Source organism: Lissotriton helveticus, chromosome 11 (assembly GCF_964261635.1).
Source record: "Lissotriton helveticus chromosome 11, aLisHel1.1, whole genome shotgun sequence".
Taxonomy (NCBI): Eukaryota; Metazoa; Chordata; class Amphibia; order Caudata; family Salamandridae; genus Lissotriton; species Lissotriton helveticus.
The window spans coordinates 1,161,971,541-1,161,990,559 of record NC_136072.1 but is presented as its reverse complement, the minus strand read 5'-3'; positions in this window follow the sequence as shown (position 1 = coordinate 1,161,990,559).

The window sequence follows — 19,019 nt, the reverse complement described above, 5'->3', positions numbered from 1 at the left end:
CTCAAAGTTCTCCTCCTCCAGAGACACCTGCAAAAGTAATTCACGTCCTCTTGCTATTTGTGAGGAAGACTTCCCACTACTGATAATTTCTACTTTCCATGACCATGGAAGTGCCTTCCCAGTGTATGCCTGTGATTGGAGGGTCTGCCTTTTTGCAGTATTTTCCATGTACTGGTGTTCGGTGCCCTTTTCTAACATGCACACACCACTCTGCCCTTGCATCACACGGCTGCTACCTCTCACATGTCTTTGCCTTTGATACTTGCACAAGTGCCACCTTGCCCATGTAACGCTTGTTCCTGAGCCTGAGTGTCTAGCACTTATTGCAGGACTATACCTCTAATTATACTCTGTTTTCTCTTATAACTGCACACTTGTCACTTTCATTTCCTCTTGTGCACTTTTGACTACCTCATGTATTTTGGTTGCTCACAATTTTTACTCAAGTATTTTGTTTGCTCACGATTGTCACTATTACCTTTACTACCCATGTATTCTGGTTGCTCACAATTTTTACTCAAGTATTTTGTTTGCTCACGATTGTCACTATTACCTTTACTACCTCATGTATTTTTGGTTGCTCATAGTTTTTACTACCTCGTGTATTTTGTTTGCTCACAATTGTCACTATTACCTTATGTAAGTAACGTATGTTTTTGCAACCTGTTCTTTTGTAATGTTTCTCATTATGTTTCATTTCTGTTCCTAATGTGAAGCGCTCTGACGCCTTCGGGTAAAGTCCGCACTATATAAAAATGCATAAATACATAAATAAATAAATACCGCCTTCGGGTAAAGTCCGCGCTATATAAAAATGCATAAATACATAAATAAATAAATACTGCCTTCGGGTAAAGTCCGCGCTATATAAAAATGCATCAATAAATAAATAAATAATTACCGCAAATCAAACATCCTCGTCACTCTGCCGGCCTGCGACCAGGAAGTCAGGCAGGCCGGCGCGACAACCGGAAACAGGAAGTAGGAGGGCGGGAGCCTACCCCGCCTCCCACGGAAGAGCCGCGATTGTTTGGAGCACCGGAGCAGGCAGGAGCCTACCCTGCGCCCCGGTGCCGAAGGAGGGAAGAAGAGTCCTGCTGCCGGGCCCTGCAGCTGAGGAGAGCCGCCGCACGAAGGAAGCCGGTGAGTGGGTTGCGGAGCTGCGGGGGAGGAGGGGGAGCATGTGTGTGCGTGCGCGCGCGCGGGGGGGGCGGGCTGTGTATGTGTGTGTGCGTGCGTGTGTGTGTATGTGTCTTGGAGTGCGTGTGTGTGACTGTGGGGGAGGGGGTGTGTGTGTGAGCGAGTGTCTGTCTGCGCGCGCATGTGTACGGCGCGGGACGCGGCGTGCGCGTTCGCGCACACGAATCCAGCCTGAAAAAGCTCGTACACCCTCTTGTCCTCCTTCCCCCCAGACTGATCGCTATACGTCTCCAGCTGGACACATGCATCCTTGCGGATGCATTTTGCCAGCGAGACCCAAAAAGGAAAGAAGTTACAATCGTGCCTTCAGCGATATTGTTCCAAGAATTTGGAACGCTCTTCCTCCCGAGATCAGATCCAACCCATCCACTGCATCTTTCACGAAAAATGTCAAATGGATAATCTTGAGTGATAATTGACAGCATTAACTGTACTCCTTCTGAAGCCCCCCTCTTTCTAAAGATGTAATACTTATTTTATACAGTTTGTTCGATTTATTTTATGCTTGTCTGTTCACTTCTTATCTTGTTCTTTTTACCTTCTGAAACTGTACTGGGCCCTCCAGACTGGCTGACTCCCCTGCCCTGGACCTTGATTGTTTCCCCCCTTTTGTTTGCCAGTTTGTTTATTTAACTACATCATTTGTGTCATTGTGTTGGTTTATTCGTGCTGTCGCCACTTTGTACAGTGCTCTGATACCCGTAAGGGTCATGTTCGTGCTTTATAAAACTTTTCAAATAAATAAATAAATGAAATAGACTCCAACTGGTGCAAAAATCAAGCAGCTAGAATTATTTTCCAACAGCTGCGACACTGCCACATCAAACCTCTAATGAAGAAACTTCACTGGCTTCCAGTGACTCAACATGCCATGTTCAAAATAGGCTGCATTATATGCAAAGCACTCCATAACAAATGTCCCAAGTTCATAATCACCAAAGTCCAAAAATGTTTTCCGAAACGTAGCCTTAGGTCTTCTCGAATGAATCTTCTCACGATCCCAAGGTTCAAATGAAACAGACTAGGAGGGCTCCGCTTCTAAGTTCAAGGTCCTCAGGCCTGGAAGTCATTTCCCACTGCAATTCGACGGGCAGAAAACTACATGAGTTTTAGAAGAATGCTGAAAACCTGGCTCTTCTGTCAGGCTCATAGTAGCTAATCAGTTGAGAAGATGAGAGCTCCTATACTAGCGCCAAGAGACCTTCTGGTGAACGTTCACTGTATAAATAACAGGCCTGGGCGTAGTTCGCTGAGTTTTGCTATGCAGAACTCTGCAAAGTTCCTAAAAAACTCAGCGAAGTTCCGCAAGTGGCGGAGTGCAGTGCGAACTGCAGTTTGTGCTGGTATTCCTGCCGCTCGGGTAGAAATTGTACTGGGGCTGGGAGCTCGCGCTCGAGAACTTACCGTTCACACTTGCGAACTTACTGTTCACGATCGCGAACCGGGAAAAAAACTACGCGGCACATCGCGATGCCTACGAGAAGCAAGAAGGGAAGAAAAACTCAGTCCCTTCTGAGATGCCTGCACATTTAAAAGGAAAACTGAAAGACATGCCTCCTCATGCCTGCCACCCAAACATTTGAAACAAATGCCAGAGGACAGAACCGCCACCCCCGGATCTACACACCTTCCACCAATAGCCCTTCCGGCGCCACCTTTCCTAGCTTCCCTGGGTCCATGTAGTTCTCTGGCACCTGCCCTCCTCTGGGGCTGAGGTTTGATGTACCTGTGGGATTCTATGTAAACATCCTGGTGCCCCTGTGGCTAGGGCGGGTCTTTGGAAGTACCATAAATAAAAAGAAAAAAAATAGCTTCTCATGTCATAAGATGATGTAACAAGTCACCACATTGAATAATAGACTATTGTATTAAAACAAAGCACTGCATAATTTACTATTCGTAGCATGACCTAACATAACATAACCTAGCCACCCATACCTTTTACAAAACCTAAAGTAAGAGACCGTTTCTATGGCTTACTGGGCCCCTGTTGAGGGCCCCTATTGTAACAGCTGAGGTCGTTTACTCCTGAGGCCCTGGAGACACAAGCTGTTGACCACGTTCTCCCCACTAGCCCTTGACTCTCAGGGTCAGGGGGTCGAGCAGTCCAGGCCTAACTCAAGGGGATGGTCCAGATTTAGAGACAGAATAAAGTCTGACACTTGGGTAACAGGGTCAATAGGTTCAATATCAGGTCAGTTCCTCACTCTTAAAACGATAATGCCTTTAATGTGAATAAAGATTACAATGCTGCATACAGAGTGAATCAAACAGAGGAAACTAGACGTGTATGGAAGTTTCCTAGCCAGAGTTGTGACTTCAAACATAACATAATATAACATTGCATAAGATCACATCTGTGTGCGCCTCTCAGTTTGGTCTTTCTGCAGGCCTTCACAGTTCTTTGATGCTGGGTGCGCCTAGGAATCAAATGCATGTAATTTAAACAACAGAGTAGGATAATGTAGAAACATTAATTCATTTGCATATACACGGCGCATGCATATTTTTCCTAACCTGCATATCTATTTTTTCCCTTAGTCTACTAATGTATTCAATTTACACAGCTGACGGGGTTATTCAAACAGCCCCTGTGTGGGATAAAAGCTCCCTGATGGGACAGTTCAAGGCGCTTCCGTGCCAGTCTCCTCTGCAGACGCGACCCCTCTCCAGTCCCACCCCTGGAACAGACATGGCTCGTGTGATGAGGCTTCTGCTAACAGCCAATCACCGGACGTCAGTGAACCAAGGCTTTAATTAACACCACCTTTCTATCAGACCCCGCATCAGACAGACTAATGGATGTTCACGCCTCGCCCCTGCGTTTCTCTGAGCAGAGAATTAATTAGGAGGCCTGGGACCCCCGAACAGCAGCTCGGAGGAGCGTCTCTCCTTGCAGAGCCGTTTAGGTATGTTTATTCCCGAAGAGAGCTTTGTCAGGGTTATGAGACCCCAGTGGGTATGAAGCGGGGTGTCTCAGGTGCAGCGCGCCCCAATAAAGTGCTGCAGGCGGCCCCTCCATCTCCCCCCGTGGACCATGAAGTTCATCTGGGAAACAGAGGGGTGCATGATCCAAAGTGACCCCTAAACTCCAGAGTGGGTGGCCTGGGGGTGACCTCTGGGAGGGGGGCATCCCCATTGGCCTCTCCACCCTTTATCCAAGGTGGCACCCCACCTTAACTGTACTCTGGCTGGTGGAAGCACGTTTGTAGTTTTGGGGTGCCCATCTGTTCCAAGGGGAGCTGCATACTGGGTTTCCATTGTAAAATGAAGTCCTGGAGATTGGGCCACGGGGGCTCTTTATTCATATATCATTTTCCTTCTCAGATAAAGCACTGGTGCATTCAAAATATGACAAACAGTTGCAAACATTACCTGTGTACTCAAGTTACTGTAACTTCAAATCAAATCAAAACAGCTTTATTCGGTATGAGGTAAACAACCATAAAGGCATACTAATAGTCTTTTCTGACTCAAAATGTTACAGTGTTACATGATCCTATAAAACATTTTAAAAGAGATACACAGCATTAAAAAGAGATGAAAATAGGATGACGATATTCCATAATCAGTCTATTCGTCAAACTGTAAGCCTGGTTAGGTTGACTAATAGACATTGCTTAAAGTGCAGTGTGCAAAGCAGCCTACAACGTAAAGTGCTAAAGAGGAGGCCTATATCATAATGATTCATAATGTGCCCAATGGGAAAATAAAACTTAGTAAATAAGTCGCAATTCATACTAGCGTAAACATCGCTGTAGATAGACATAAGAAATAGGATATTAATGTATGTTTTGGCTAAAAACTACACAATATGGTTTGCCTAGTCAAAACATAAGTGGTAACTCCAAAATCATTCCTCCAAATTTTCAAATGTGAGCGCGTCCAGATGTGAAAGATCCCTTCTTCTTCTAATGGCCCTTTGTATAAAAACGATAACTGAGTTTATAATTTTTAAGTTGTCCAAACTACATATAAAATTATTAGCATATTTATAATGGAAGAGCATATTCGATAAAAAGAGTGGTTTTAAAACTGACTTCCGAACGTCCTTATAAAAACAGCAAAAGAGCATAAAGTGCATTGTGGACTGGAGGGTTATTCCATCTCATGGGCATCGGGGTAGAGTATTGGACCACTTTAGAGTTCTAGGGAATGCTATTAAGTCGTGTAGAGTAGCAAACCTTAATCTGGTTAAATAAAATCTGTGTTGCGTATTTCTTACCAAGATTAAGTATGTTTGTCTTCCCGACTCAAGTGGGCGTTCACAGTATGCGACAACACTTCGCTTACTGCCAGCAACATCCATTCTTGCGCTTTCCCCAGCAGTAATATATAAAAGTTTCAGGTCACTTTTGCTGTGCTCCAGAATGTGTGTTGGGTTCTTCCTATCCAGATCTATTGTTTTGTATGTGTTCTAGCCACGGTATTCTCTTGCTATGATCGAGGGCCAGGCAATCCATAATTAAGTCTTTAGTGAATTTGGTTTCATCTTTTGCCCATACCCCCCGCCAGAAAGTAAGTCCCGCGATGTGGATAGAGTCACTTAGATTTGGAACAGACAATTCTTTATGCACCGTGTAGTTAGCTGTAGAGCTTGGAACTGCCAGTAAGCTTTTTAAAAATTTATTTTCTTGAGTTTAACCCCTTAAGTGCTGCCGTCGGCCATTGGACGTCGCGAGCACTACCTTCGTAGTGCTGCACACGTCCAACGGCCGACGCGGCCCTGCCCGTTTTGCGGAAGTGCCGCACTGCCACGAAACGCGGCAAACGGGTTAACTTACTTGTAATGTTTGTGAACATTTTCTTCCTGATGTGACAGTGGTGTTGGAATGGGGGAGGGGAATGCTGCCCACAGTAGGACAATAACAACCCACGTGCCGTCTTCATGCTGAGCCTTTGTTTCAGAAGAGGAAACCAAATTGGTTCCCACCAGAGAAGTCAGTGGTTGGTTCAAATGGAGCCCCTGCGTGGAGGCAGAGATGCTTGCTACGGATGGGGTCCCCAGACCGCAGGATGAATTGCGTTTTTTGCAGCTTACTGAACCGTAAATCCCATGCACCCTGTACCTCACTCAACCTGCAGCTCCTGACCCTGCTGTTCACTGAACCTGGAGCTACTGGACATTACAGCTATAGGTAGATATAGGTATACTATATCTAAGTAAGGGGTGCTTACACCACCTCACCCAGGCTGCAAGTGCAGGCCTGTGGTGCCATTTTGGAAGGCTAACCAGGGGTGGCATAATACATGCTTCAGCCCCTGGTAGGCCTCTGGGGTACCTATGCCCTTGGTACCTAAGGTACCATATACTAGGGGCTCACCCTAATCTGGTATGTACCTAATGTACATGGAATCAATCTAGAGAGAGAACAGCTAGGCTGTGTTCCTGATTAGCAGGGCCACAGCCAGACTAAAGTCGAAAGACCAGTGAAACACAGCAAAAAGTGGGGGTAACCATAGGAAGCAGACCCTACTCTCCTACACTGGACATTAAAGCTCACTGAACCTTGCAGCTCGCTGAACCCTGCAGCTCACTAAACCCTCCAGCTCACTGAATCCTGTTGCTCACTGAATCCTGCTGCTCACTGAACCTGCAGCTCACTGAACCGTGCAGCTCGCTGAACCTGCAGCTCGCTGAACATGCAGTTCACTGAACCCTCCAGCTCACTGAATCCTGTTGCTCACTGAACCCTGCAGCTCACTAAACCCTCCAGCTCACTGAATCCTGTTGCTCACTGAACCCTGCAGCTCGCTGAACCTGCAGCTCGCTGAACCATGCAGTTCACTGAACCCTCCAGCTCACTGAATCCTGCTGCTCACTGAATCCTGCTGCTCACTGAACCCTGCAGCTCGCTGAACCTGCAGCTCGCTGAACCCTCCAGCTCACTGGATCCTGCTGCTCACTGAATCCTGCTGCTCACTGAACCGTGCAGCTCACTAAACCCTCCAGCTCACTGAATCCTGTTGCTCACTGAACCATGGAGCTCACTAAACCCTCCAGCTCACTGGATCCTGCTGCTCACTGAATCCTGCTGCTCACTGAACCGTGCAGCTCACTAAACCCTCCAGCTCACTGAATCCTGTTGCTCACTGAATCCTGCTGCTCACTGAACCCTGCAGCTCGCTGAACCCTGGCTGCCACTTACTGACCAGTTCCAGGACTTGGACCTGCCATGTCCCTTTGCTGCACAGATTCAGCCTGTGGAGCTAGGGTGCTGCAACCTTCCTGTCTTGGTTGAGCCAGTGCCCTGCTAGAGCCCTACACTCCGCACTCACTGTACTTACCCACCGTGGAAGCCCCAGCGAGCCCAAGAGACCCTGCTGGTGTTAGCAATGTTTGTTCCATTCTGTTGTAAATATGCCCTAACATTTCTCTGCAAAATGTCTATAATAGAATCTCATGCATCACCCACATACAAAATAAATTAGAATAAAATGGTATTTAAAACAATCTATTTAAGAATTATTCAAGGCCACCAGGACAAGACTCTGCAGAACAGAGCTGGCTCTTTCAGGGGCCCCTGAATGGCTGGGGCCCTGGGCCAGAGCACACTTTTCCCATGCCTTAAAACATCTCTGGCAGGATTGTCACTTTTCTTGGAGATCCGGTGGTGCAGGCCTCTCAATCATATCTAGGAGATGACGCAATGCCACCCTGCGTTCCCCTTCCTGCACAAAAACAATAATGCCAACAACACAGACATCCTTACACCATGGTGCAAGGGTGCCTGCATTGGCACTCGAGTGGACATTGTCCGTTGCTCGATGGACAGGACTGCACCGTATCGTGTAAATACGGTGCATTCCTGCTCTTACAAATTGGCATAGGGCGGCATCGCAAAATGACTTACGGCGCTGCCCTACACCAATGCTTCGTATAAGAGGCTCCAGTGTGAGTTTCAAAGGCATGGCTATCAATGGTGCAGCAGGTGCAGTAGGCCTGGGCCGCGGAGGTTAGAGACGTCCCCTATATTGCTGCCCTGTACTGCTCAGGGCTCTATTTTCTTTGCTTGCTCTAGGGCGTATCACACCATTGTTACACCGCTGGTTGAGTTATATCTCTACCACGCACATAATGCTTGAAGAGCGCCGCTGCACCTGGACAGGTAGGTGTCGTACATCATAGAGTGACGCAGAGTGTTTTATAGACTCTTAGGGGTAGATTTACAAACCCCTTGCGCCACATTTGCGTCACTTTTCCCATGTTAAAAATGACGCAAAAGTGGCGCAAGGGCCTTGTAAATAAGCCCAGCAGTTATGTAGGCTGCTGCTGACATTTGTGTAAACCCCTCCTATTTATGAAGCATAAATGCGAGTAAAAAAAACAATCGGGATGGACAAGCTGCTGTTTGCATGACATTACGCCAGGCAGCTCCCTGCTGCGCCCCTCGGAATGTTGGCGCCCCGGGCCAGGGCCCAGCTCGCCCATCCCAAGGCCGGCCCTGCCTACGTCACAATTGGCCAGATTTGTATTAAAATTCTCCTGTCCAGGATCCAGTGACTCAACCCACTGACAGCAAGGCAGAGGTTATGTGATGTCATTTCCTATGATTAAATAAGGTCAGCGATCCTGTGATGTCATTTCATGTGCTCTCATCGATACGCCCCAGGGCGTGTGAAGTCCCATCCGCTAACCCTAGCACTTTGGTGAATCAACGTCCATGATTCATTTGCTCAGTTCCCTGGTTTAGCAGTGTCTGCAGTTAGTGAAGCGCCCCCGGGGCTCGAGCAGGCGTGAGGTCAATGGGGCATATTATCAAGAACCGGTGTTACAATTATCGCCGTTTTATCGACAGGAAACTGCAGATAAAACGGCAATAATGGGCTTGATAATACGCCCTTGTTAATTCCCATAGAAGCCCATGTTCTGGTGTTAACATGGGTTTCCATGGGAATTAACAAGGGCGTATTATCAAGCCAATTATCGTCGTTTTATCGGCAGTTTCCTGCCCATAAAATGGCGATAATTTTAACACCGGTCCTTGATAATATGCAACCAATGAGACAGGGCCCCGTGTTGGGGTAATGAGCGTTTAATAGCTCTAGTCTGCACCCTGCCAGCTAAAAGCAGTCACCGCGCAACCCGCTGAGCTGATCATCAGGTAAAAGAATGTTCTGTGACTTAATGAGGACAAAATGTAAGATTTGTGTTAATTGTGCTGTAACACTCAGGCCAATCCCTGTGGGAGCTGCTTTTTATACCAAATAGGAAGGCGAGAGGCCTGTGCTCACTCTCTTCTCCTGATTAAAAATATTTTATTCAGTCTACATGTTATTAAAAAGTGCATAATTAGACGATCAGTGCCCTGAATTGAATGCGTGTCCTAGTCAAGAGTCGTTAGGCGCTGAAAGCATCATTACAGCCCACGCCCGAGGCCAGAGCATCGCCCTGCTCCTTCTGGGTTTATTTAAAGATGCTTGGTTCATCTGGTGCAGCGTCGTCTAGCACTGCAGCGTAAGGCGCCACGAGGCGTTACTGGTTATAGTGCGCGCTATAAAGATTGTCAATAGTTTTGGGTCCTATGGTCTTCCATTTCCAATGGCATTCAGGTTATCCCCAAATGCCAATTTGTCGAATAAACAGTTTGCATCTTTTATATATTTATTCATTTGTTTGACCAGGAGGCTGGAAGTGCCCCCAGTAAGGCACCTGCAACCAGTGGCAACTAGGGGGATGATGAGACGCGGCCAGGCACGTGCCAGCAGTTCTTCTGCCGAGCGGCACATTTTGGGTAAATTTGATATGACTCATCTGACTGCGCCACCACTCCCCACCGAACGGTCCCACCGTAATCCCAGGACTCTGAATCATCAATAGAGCATTTGTTTTTGGTCTGGCTCGAGACCACTCAGCTGGCTCTCAGAACCTCACACAATCAAGCAATATAGATATACTGCCCCCTCACTATCTTCAAAACCAGTTGCCGCATTTACAAACCGGCGGATCTCTTCCAGAAGGCGCACAACCACTCCTGCTTGACCTACACACCTGCTCAAGCGCCTGGATACCCTCACAAGAGACAAGTGCCCTCAACAAATTGACATAACATAACATCACACAAATCTATCATGAACTGCGCTCACGCACATCTGGCTGACAAACTGACCATCTCCAGTGACTCTGGGCACACCCACAACCAGGACAGCATCAGACTGGAGGCAAGGAAGAGCTCAAATAAAAAAACACAGGACAAAAGGCCTTCTCCATCTATGCAACCAGAATCTGGAGCAATGTCCTGTATCCATGAGGACCACCCAGAATCTGGAGCAACGTCCCATATCCATGAGGACCACCCAGGATCTGGAGCACCGTCCCGTATCCATGAGGACCACCCAGGATCTGGAGCATTGTCCCGTATCCATGAGGACCACCCAGGATCTGGAGCAATGACCCGTATCCATGAGGACCACTCAGAATCTGGAGCAATGCTCTGTATCCAGGAGGACCACCCAGGATCTGGAGCAATATCCCGTATCCATGAGGACCACCCAGGATCTGGAGCACCGTCCCGTATCCATGAGGACCACCCAGGATCTGGAGCAACGACCCGTATCCATAAGGACCACCCAGGATCTGGAGCAATGTCCCGTATCCATGAGGACCACCCAGGATCTGCAGCAACGTCCCGTATCCATGAGGACCACCCAGGATCTGGAGCAACGACCCGTATCCAGGAGTACCATCCGGGATATGGAACAACACATTTGTATCCATCAGGACTGTCTCAACCCTGACCTAATGTAATAATGAACTGATTTTTTTTTACATCAACTATGTTTCATTTCCAGATTAAAATGTAATAATAGACTGATGATTTGTGGGAGTCAAATCCTAACAATAGAGGAACCCTAATATTTTATGCACCCTCATTTTTACCTTAGGCCGTCCAGCTCCTCATCTCGCATTTGATCTAGCGGTAAGAGACTACCCTCCCCATCCACTAAACATTCATTTTAGCAGAGATGAAGTCAGAATAAAACTAGAATTTATTAATATAGGAGTTCTAAATCAAAATAAGGAAAAATAACTTTATTGCAGAATTATTCACGAAAAATATACCAACGAATGCATAAATCAGCCAAGAAGGCTTAGATACAGAAATAAAGATACACAAAGCATGGTAAAGATACATATTTAAGCAAATACATCTAAAGAGATTCTAAATATCCAACTCGGTAAGAGTACTGACAGCATCCAAGGGAGGAAAAGTTTCAAAATAATCAGACAGTGTCTCAGGAGGAAAATAGAAAGTCAATCACGAGCCCTGAAAAGAAGGGGTTTTTATTCACTATTTATACATAACTATTGATAAAGCTGCCAATTACACATGGTATGATTATGATAAGGTAACATTAGCTACTCCAAAACAAACCTGCACTCAATAATGTATTTTGCCACAAACCCATTTCTTAAGGTAAGAGAAGTCTTCCACTTGCTTCCTCAGCAACTGCACCCCGGAGATGTCAAACACAATATGGAACGATTTTCAAACAGTAGCTCATAGAATGATGTTCATGTGCACACCTGCATTTGAACTTCTAGAAGAAATCCTTCAAAATGATGCATTAGGTACATGATGGAAAGCTTCATTCACATTACACGTTTTCTAATACAATCGCCCGCTTTTACGCCATAACATTCCGTGCTCCACGGAGACTGTGGTGAGAGATGACTTGCCGCGGGGCAATGATTGGGAGGGGGAACGACAGGAGCTAGGTGAGCTGAACACCAGAAAGTGCGTTCATTTTAAATAAATGGCGTCTAACACGAAAATGTGATATAACTATACTACATTATTAATCACACCTCTGACCAAATTAATCAATTCTTTTCAAGAGCAGCATTTTTAATTCATTGATTATGACTATATGCATCATTAAAAATGTAATTCGCACATGTAAAGTGTGACCAAATTTGAACATCAGACATTCTTTTGACAGATGCTTCTCTTTGAAGAAAGCTACATCATGATGCTGTTACAGTCCCCGATTGCTCCCAGAAGCCAGCTACCTCTCTTGTCACTTGTTGGGTGTATCTTTGATTTTGACACTGTTTTTTAATACAAATACAACATACATAAAAAACATAAATAGAAGGGCTCTTCATTAACCCTGGGCGCAAGACTACGCTCCGCCCACGGAGTGTACGTAGTGTTGCTTACTTTGCATTTTGCAAAGTAGACGTAGTAGGCAACACTACGCACGCTCCGTGGACGGAGTGAAGTTGCCCGCCACCCGCCTCCCTCCCGCCCTCTTCTACAAACATAATTTTAAAGTCCCAAGTAAAGTAAAAGTATATAAAAGCACTTACCTGGTCCGCGGCGTCCCGGGGCTCCCTCTTCTATTTTGCACAGACTTCTATCGTCGAAATGCGCATGCGCGGCTGCCCGCGCATGCGCATTTCTTGCGAGAAATGCGCATACGCGGGCGGCCGCGCATGCGCATTTTGATGGGAGAAGTCTGCACAATATAGAAGAGGGAGCCCCGGGACGCCGCGGACCAGGTAAGTGCTTGTATATACTTTTACTTTACTTGGGATCTTAAAATTATGTTTGTTGAAGAGGGCGGGAGGGAGGCGCATTGTGGGGCTACGCAAAGCGCGTGAGCGGGCGTAACATCATGCCCACTTCACGTAGCTTTGCGTAGCCCCACTACGCAAACTACGCCCAGGGTTACTCTTCACTCTTTGGACCAACCCACACCACAACAAGTAAAAATACAAATATTTCTCCTCGTTATGCATGGCACTTCTCCAGGTTTACATGATTAAGTAAATCTGGAGCAGTATCAAAATCCATGGGTGTTGGGTGGGAACACCCACTGCAAAGTCCACAGAACGCCTCCCTAACACAGAGTAAGACAAGGCAGTGAATTGTGCATGCTTTGTCTTACTCCATATCTACGCGGTCATTCAAAGCCACACCAAGTGGCTTTACGTGGCCTCTTAGATGTGGTTGAGAGGTTTGCGTTGATGGTGTATCAGAAAAATGTGCTCCGGCTATGCAACCCTTACATAAATAACCCCTAAGTCTCTCTTCGAGATTGGTACTGAAGAAAAAAGAGCGTGCCCTACAAGAGTCCTACTAGTACATCTCAGGGATCCCCCCAGTCCACCAGTTGTGTCCTGCAGTGAAGCGGGTGCTAGCATTCTTGCTGTCGACCTTGTTGTTTGATGTGGCAGCCATCTTTGAACAGTATTACTGCACCAAGATGCAGCATGCCTGTTTCAAGATGGCCCCCACATTCATGTGTGCTGTTCCAAAGCCCTTTTCTACAGAACACTTCTCCTAAAGGCTGTATAAGTGATGTACCTTTCACCCCCTGAAACGGTTGCAGTGGTGGAGCTCGGCAGAGGATATGGACTTAGGACCTGATTAGGAGTTGTGCCGTACTGACAGGGTGCAAAGTCTGCACTAGTGATTACCAGTCCCAAGCTGTAGCACCATGCCAGTATCAGACACTTAGGGGTGTATTTACAAGCCTCTTGCACCACTTTTGCATAATTTTTAACATGGGAAAAGTAAAGTGCGGGTGGCGTAAGGAGCTATCTAAATAAACCCCTTAGTATTTAGATTCCTCTGAATGGGGAATAACTGTCTGGCACAAAATTATCATGTGGAGTTGGGCATGGTATTCTGTACTCTGAGTTTCAAGGCTACCATTTTGCACCTGCTCAGAGCACATCGTAAATGGTAGTCAGGGCATCTTTGCAGGGCAGGATTTGAGGGGCCGAATGGGAGTACGGGGCGGTAAAATTAGGCCCACTGTTCCAGTATACGGATACATTGATGCAGCAACACTAGGCCAACCAGAGCAGAATATTCTTTTTTTTCCAGAGTTTTATACAGTGCGAACTTGACCCGAAGGTATCAGACATCAGAGCGCTTTGCATGAGCACCAGTTGCATTACATAAGGACACTTTCATTTTTATTAGGCAAGGGGATATTAAGTGATTTGCCCAGAATCACAGAATGTTGAGCGTCGTTGCTGAGACTCGGACCCGGTTCCCCAGATTTGAGGTCGACCGCTCTAGCCGTTAGACCACATCCTCTCCCCAAGTGAATTCTGTTCCACCCTACTTGTAATTAGGGCAATACTCCACCTTTTCCTGGTACCTGGTGCTTTGGGTGGAGGTATGTAGTGTTTCCTCATTAGGTTTACACACCTCACTGACCAAGTGGAGTTCAGGATGCAAGGAACTCCAGTGCAGTAACGAGGAAAGCAAGCCTGTGGGCCTGCCCTCCATAGCCCTCACCTCCTTTGAATGAGTGATGATCCATCTGAGACTGGCTGGGGCAATGCTTGGACTAATATCAGCTGCCAGTAATTGCTTGGACTGCTTTCTATGACATCATTTTTTGCCTACTATGCCACTCTACAGAGGAACATAAAATAACATGTGTATTTGTAAAGCACACGTTCACCCAGAGGTTTCTTGGCGCTGAATAACAGATGTTTTATTGTTACCCAACTCAATGGTACTCATTTTGTCGGCCTCGGGTGGATGAAAGGCTAAGTGGACCCACCGGGATTTGAACCTGCGACCATGAGGTCAAACACAGGCCCCTGCAGTGGACGCATTAGTCCACTGAGCCAACAGACACGGCAAACCAGCTGTCAGCAACTCAGACTTGTACCTGTTGCAATAGGCACAGCCCAGATGTTGCTTCCACGCTATGTCCTCTCCTGACAGGAACAAGTGAGCCCTGGTGAAAATGTGCTTACTCTGGCGTAATCTCGTGTAATTTCCAGCATTTTGTATTACACTTAATATGCCAAAGGCCTGAGATTATACCCTGTGTAATTGATTTGTCGTTCAGGTAAAAATATGATTCTCCACTGTTTTCATAGTGTGTAATGAGTCCTTGCCCCCAAAATGTACACGAGGGTGCACTTTGAGCTGAACAATAGCACAAATGCTAGACCATCGTTTTCTATAACTCACATACTTGCATTTGGGGGATTTTCCCATAATTTCAACACAGGAAATTACACATATTTTCCCCCAGGCCCAATTATTAGATGAAAAGCAACTTAGAAGTATTGATCTTCAGGAACAAAACCTTGTCATGAAATGACTCCTGGTGGCCCTCCGAAATCGGAGCCACACCCACTCCGACAGACTTATGCCTGCAACCTTGGCATACTTGGCAAACTCACCCTGAAAAACCAGATACACGCAGTCTCCTCTGCCTGCTCCCTCACCCTTTGCGTGCTCTGTAAGATCTTCAAATGGCGAGAAGACCCGTCACTCAAGCCCTAGCCACCAGCTGGCTGGACTACAACAACGCACTCTACGTGGGAATGACCACACACCTCCTAAAAAGACCGCAGACCATACTGCCAGCCTCATCCTTGACCTCCCCAGCCGAACCCACATCACCCCCCCCATCTCATTGGCTGCCCGTTCGGAAGAAATGTCAATTTAATATGCTGATCGCACTTACACAGCCCTACACAACCAAGGACCAGCATACATCAACCACCACTTGAACTTCCATCAACCCGCCCGCCAGACACCTTCGTTCCACCTCCCTCCTCCTCGCTCACACCTCCGCAGCCACCGAAGCAAAGACGGAGGTTGCTCCTTCTCCTACCTCGCTGCCAAGGCCTTGAACAACCTCCCCTGTCATCTCCAAACGTCATTCTCACTGCTGGAGTTCAGGAAAGGACTCAAGACCTGGCCGTTCAACGGAACCCCTCCTCCTTCACAGGGTTCACAGTGCCTGGAGGCCACCACAGGTGACTAGCCCTGCTTTACAAATTCCTGCTTGATTGATTAATTGATTGACTTAAGTACTATGGCACAGTGAACATATGACCCATGTCTGGGTATATTTGTTGCACATAGGGTAGCTCACTTAGAAAAGCAAAAAAGTGATAGGTGGAATGCTTAAATCCACAGAGTTAAATTCCAGTACATTGTTTTTGCCTCCAGTATCACTCTACACCAAAACCAGCATGCTGCTGCAGTGGGAACAAGGAGGAGGAAAACAAGGGGGCGACCCAATCTGCTTTAAGGAAGTACTATTATCCTACTACTTCACCTATGCAGCTTTAAAGCAGTGTTGTCCCCTCCCCACATCCTCCACACCCTGACCTCTCCTCCATGGCCAAGCTAGCCCCTACTCACATCACTCAGTCCCAGTGAAGTCCTACATGCCCTGAATCTGTGAACCTCGAATGGCTCCCTGGATGCAATGCCTCTGTGACAAGCAAAGATATGTGCCTGGCTGCTCGGCCTATTTCAGCTGCTGACTGGCATATGTGTCTGCTTCCTGTGTGATCTGCTGGGAGGTGTACCTGACTGCTTTGTGAACTTCTGGGGTATGCACCATCATGCCTTCTGAAACGCTGCAATGCATGTCTAGCTGCTCTGACCTGCTGGCAAGTGTTTTTAGAGCCTCTACCCATGGGAACTGATGGACTATGAGCCTGCTGTGCTATGAACTGCTGGGGTGTGTTTCTGGCACCCCAACATCTGAGACTGCTGTTCCATGAACTGCTAGGATATGTTTCTGGCACCCCTACCTCTGTGAACTGATGGACTATGAGCCTGCTGCGGTATGAACAGCTCGCATGTGTGCCTGCCTGCAATATGAACTGCTGGGATGTGTTTCTGTAATCCCCACCTCTCTGAATTGCTGGACTATGTGCCTGCGGCGCTCGGAACTGCTGGGATGTGTTTCTGGCACCCCAACCTCTGTGATGGCTGCAATATGAGCTTGTCTGCTTGCTCTATGAACTGCTGGGATCTATACCTGCCTGCTCCAGGAACTGCTTGGATGTGAGCCTGCCTGCTCTATGCATTTTTGGGGCATGTGGCTAGAAACACTACCTCTTTGAAGCGATGTACTATGAGCCTGCTGTTCCATGAATTGCAAGGATGTGTTTCTACCACCCCTACCTCTGTGAACTGATGGACTATGAGCCTGCTGCGGTATGTACTGCGGGGTGTGTTTCTGGCACCCCAACATCTAAGACTGCTGTTCCATGAACTGCTAGGATATGTTTCTGGCACACCTACCTCTGTGACGACGGCTGCAATATTAGCTTGTCTGTTTGCTCTATGAACTGCTGGGATCTATACCTGCCTGCTCCCGGAACTGCTTGGATATGTGCCTGCCTGCTCTATGCATTTTGGGGCGTGTGTCTAGAAACACTACCTCTTTGAAGCGATGTACTATGGGCCTGCTGTGCCATGAACTGCTGGGATGTGTTTCTGGCACCCATAACCGAGACTCTTATAGGAAATGGGGCTGTTTTTTGGCTGGGGTGTGAGCCCTGGTCAAGCAGCAACTACAATTCTTCCCATGGTGAGGTCACAAAAAACCTTAAATTAACCTTTGCTCAGTCCTTAAGCAGCTTGGCACAGAGCAGTGAGGCTTAACTTAGAGGCAATGTATAAAGTATTTGTGCAACACTTCAAATGGTAATAAAGTCAAATCACCCCACCAACAGAATCCCAGACCAAGTTAGAAAAAAATAGAGTACAATTTAATAAGTACAAGAGCTGGAGTACAATTTAATAAATACAAGACTAATACAACAACAATCCAATCAGTAGAACCAAGGTTGTGAATTTTAAAAAAAAGTAAAACTTTTTTGGGTAAAATAGCGCCAAAAAGCACAAATCACAAATTGCAGCTTTCTGTTTGTGTGAGCACGGGAGGAAGTCACAAGTTCAGGCTGATGGTGATGGAGCACGGGTCAGATATAGGGACCAGGGTAGTCCCACTGAAAGTTACCTTCTTAGTCTAGTGCAAAGAGTTCTGTTTGCAGTGAAGGGGCTGCAAGAAGCATGGAATCGTTGCAGACGGTCATCGATGTAGTGCATAGAGCCGTATACAACCTTTACAACGAAACTTTTACAACGACCTACCATTACGACGCAACTTTTACAACGCAAACTATTACAACGCATTGCTCTGGGGGGCGCTCTAGGATAGGGAATAGGTTAATTTACTATCCAATAACCTTCCCTACTATCCACGGGGACTGGAGTTGGAATAGTGAATTAAACTATTCACTATCCAGCACCCCAAAGCGCTATGCGTTGTAATGGTATGCATGGTAAAAACCGCGTTGTAAAGATAGGCGTTGTAAAAGTATGCGTTGTAATGTCATACATCCGCATAGAGCAGGTCGGGCATAGCAGGCAGATGTCACTGTAGTGCAAAGATCCTGTTGTTGTCGTGAATGGTTGGGCCAGTGCTTCGTGGTGACACTCCACATAAGCAGTCAATGCTGTAGTGCAAAGGGTCGGGCAGACGGAACTTCCTGTTGCCGGGCTGAGCAAGTGATGAGGATTTGGTACAAACGGTCCCATTTGTGATCCAAAAGAGACCATAAACTTCAATTCCACCTCTCTAAGGCCACATCAAGTGTCCAGGACCTAAGGGGCACCACTTGAGATCAAAAGCTCGCTCCAGCTGGATCTGGAGCTTAGTATGTCCCTGTGGCTCGGAACATGAGATTAGCAAATTAGCCCTTGGAGTCACTCTGGGAGTCCTGGGTTCAGGTGCAGGTCGAAATCCCTCTGACTCAGGCAGTAGGGTAGAAGGCCAGCACAGATGTGCATTAGTTCTTCGGAGCAGCAGTCCAGTAGAGTATCAGTCCTTTCAACAGCACAGCAGTCCTTCCTGGAACAGTATCCACCGGCCCAGAAGGGTACGGAATTTCTGGTGTCTAAGATCCAGTATTTATTCCCAACTGTGCCTTTCAATTGGGGGGGGAAGCTTCTAGAGGTTTCCATTCAAAGTGTTCAGGCATCCTGATTTCTCTGTCCTGGCTCCAAACTACAGGGGATATGCAG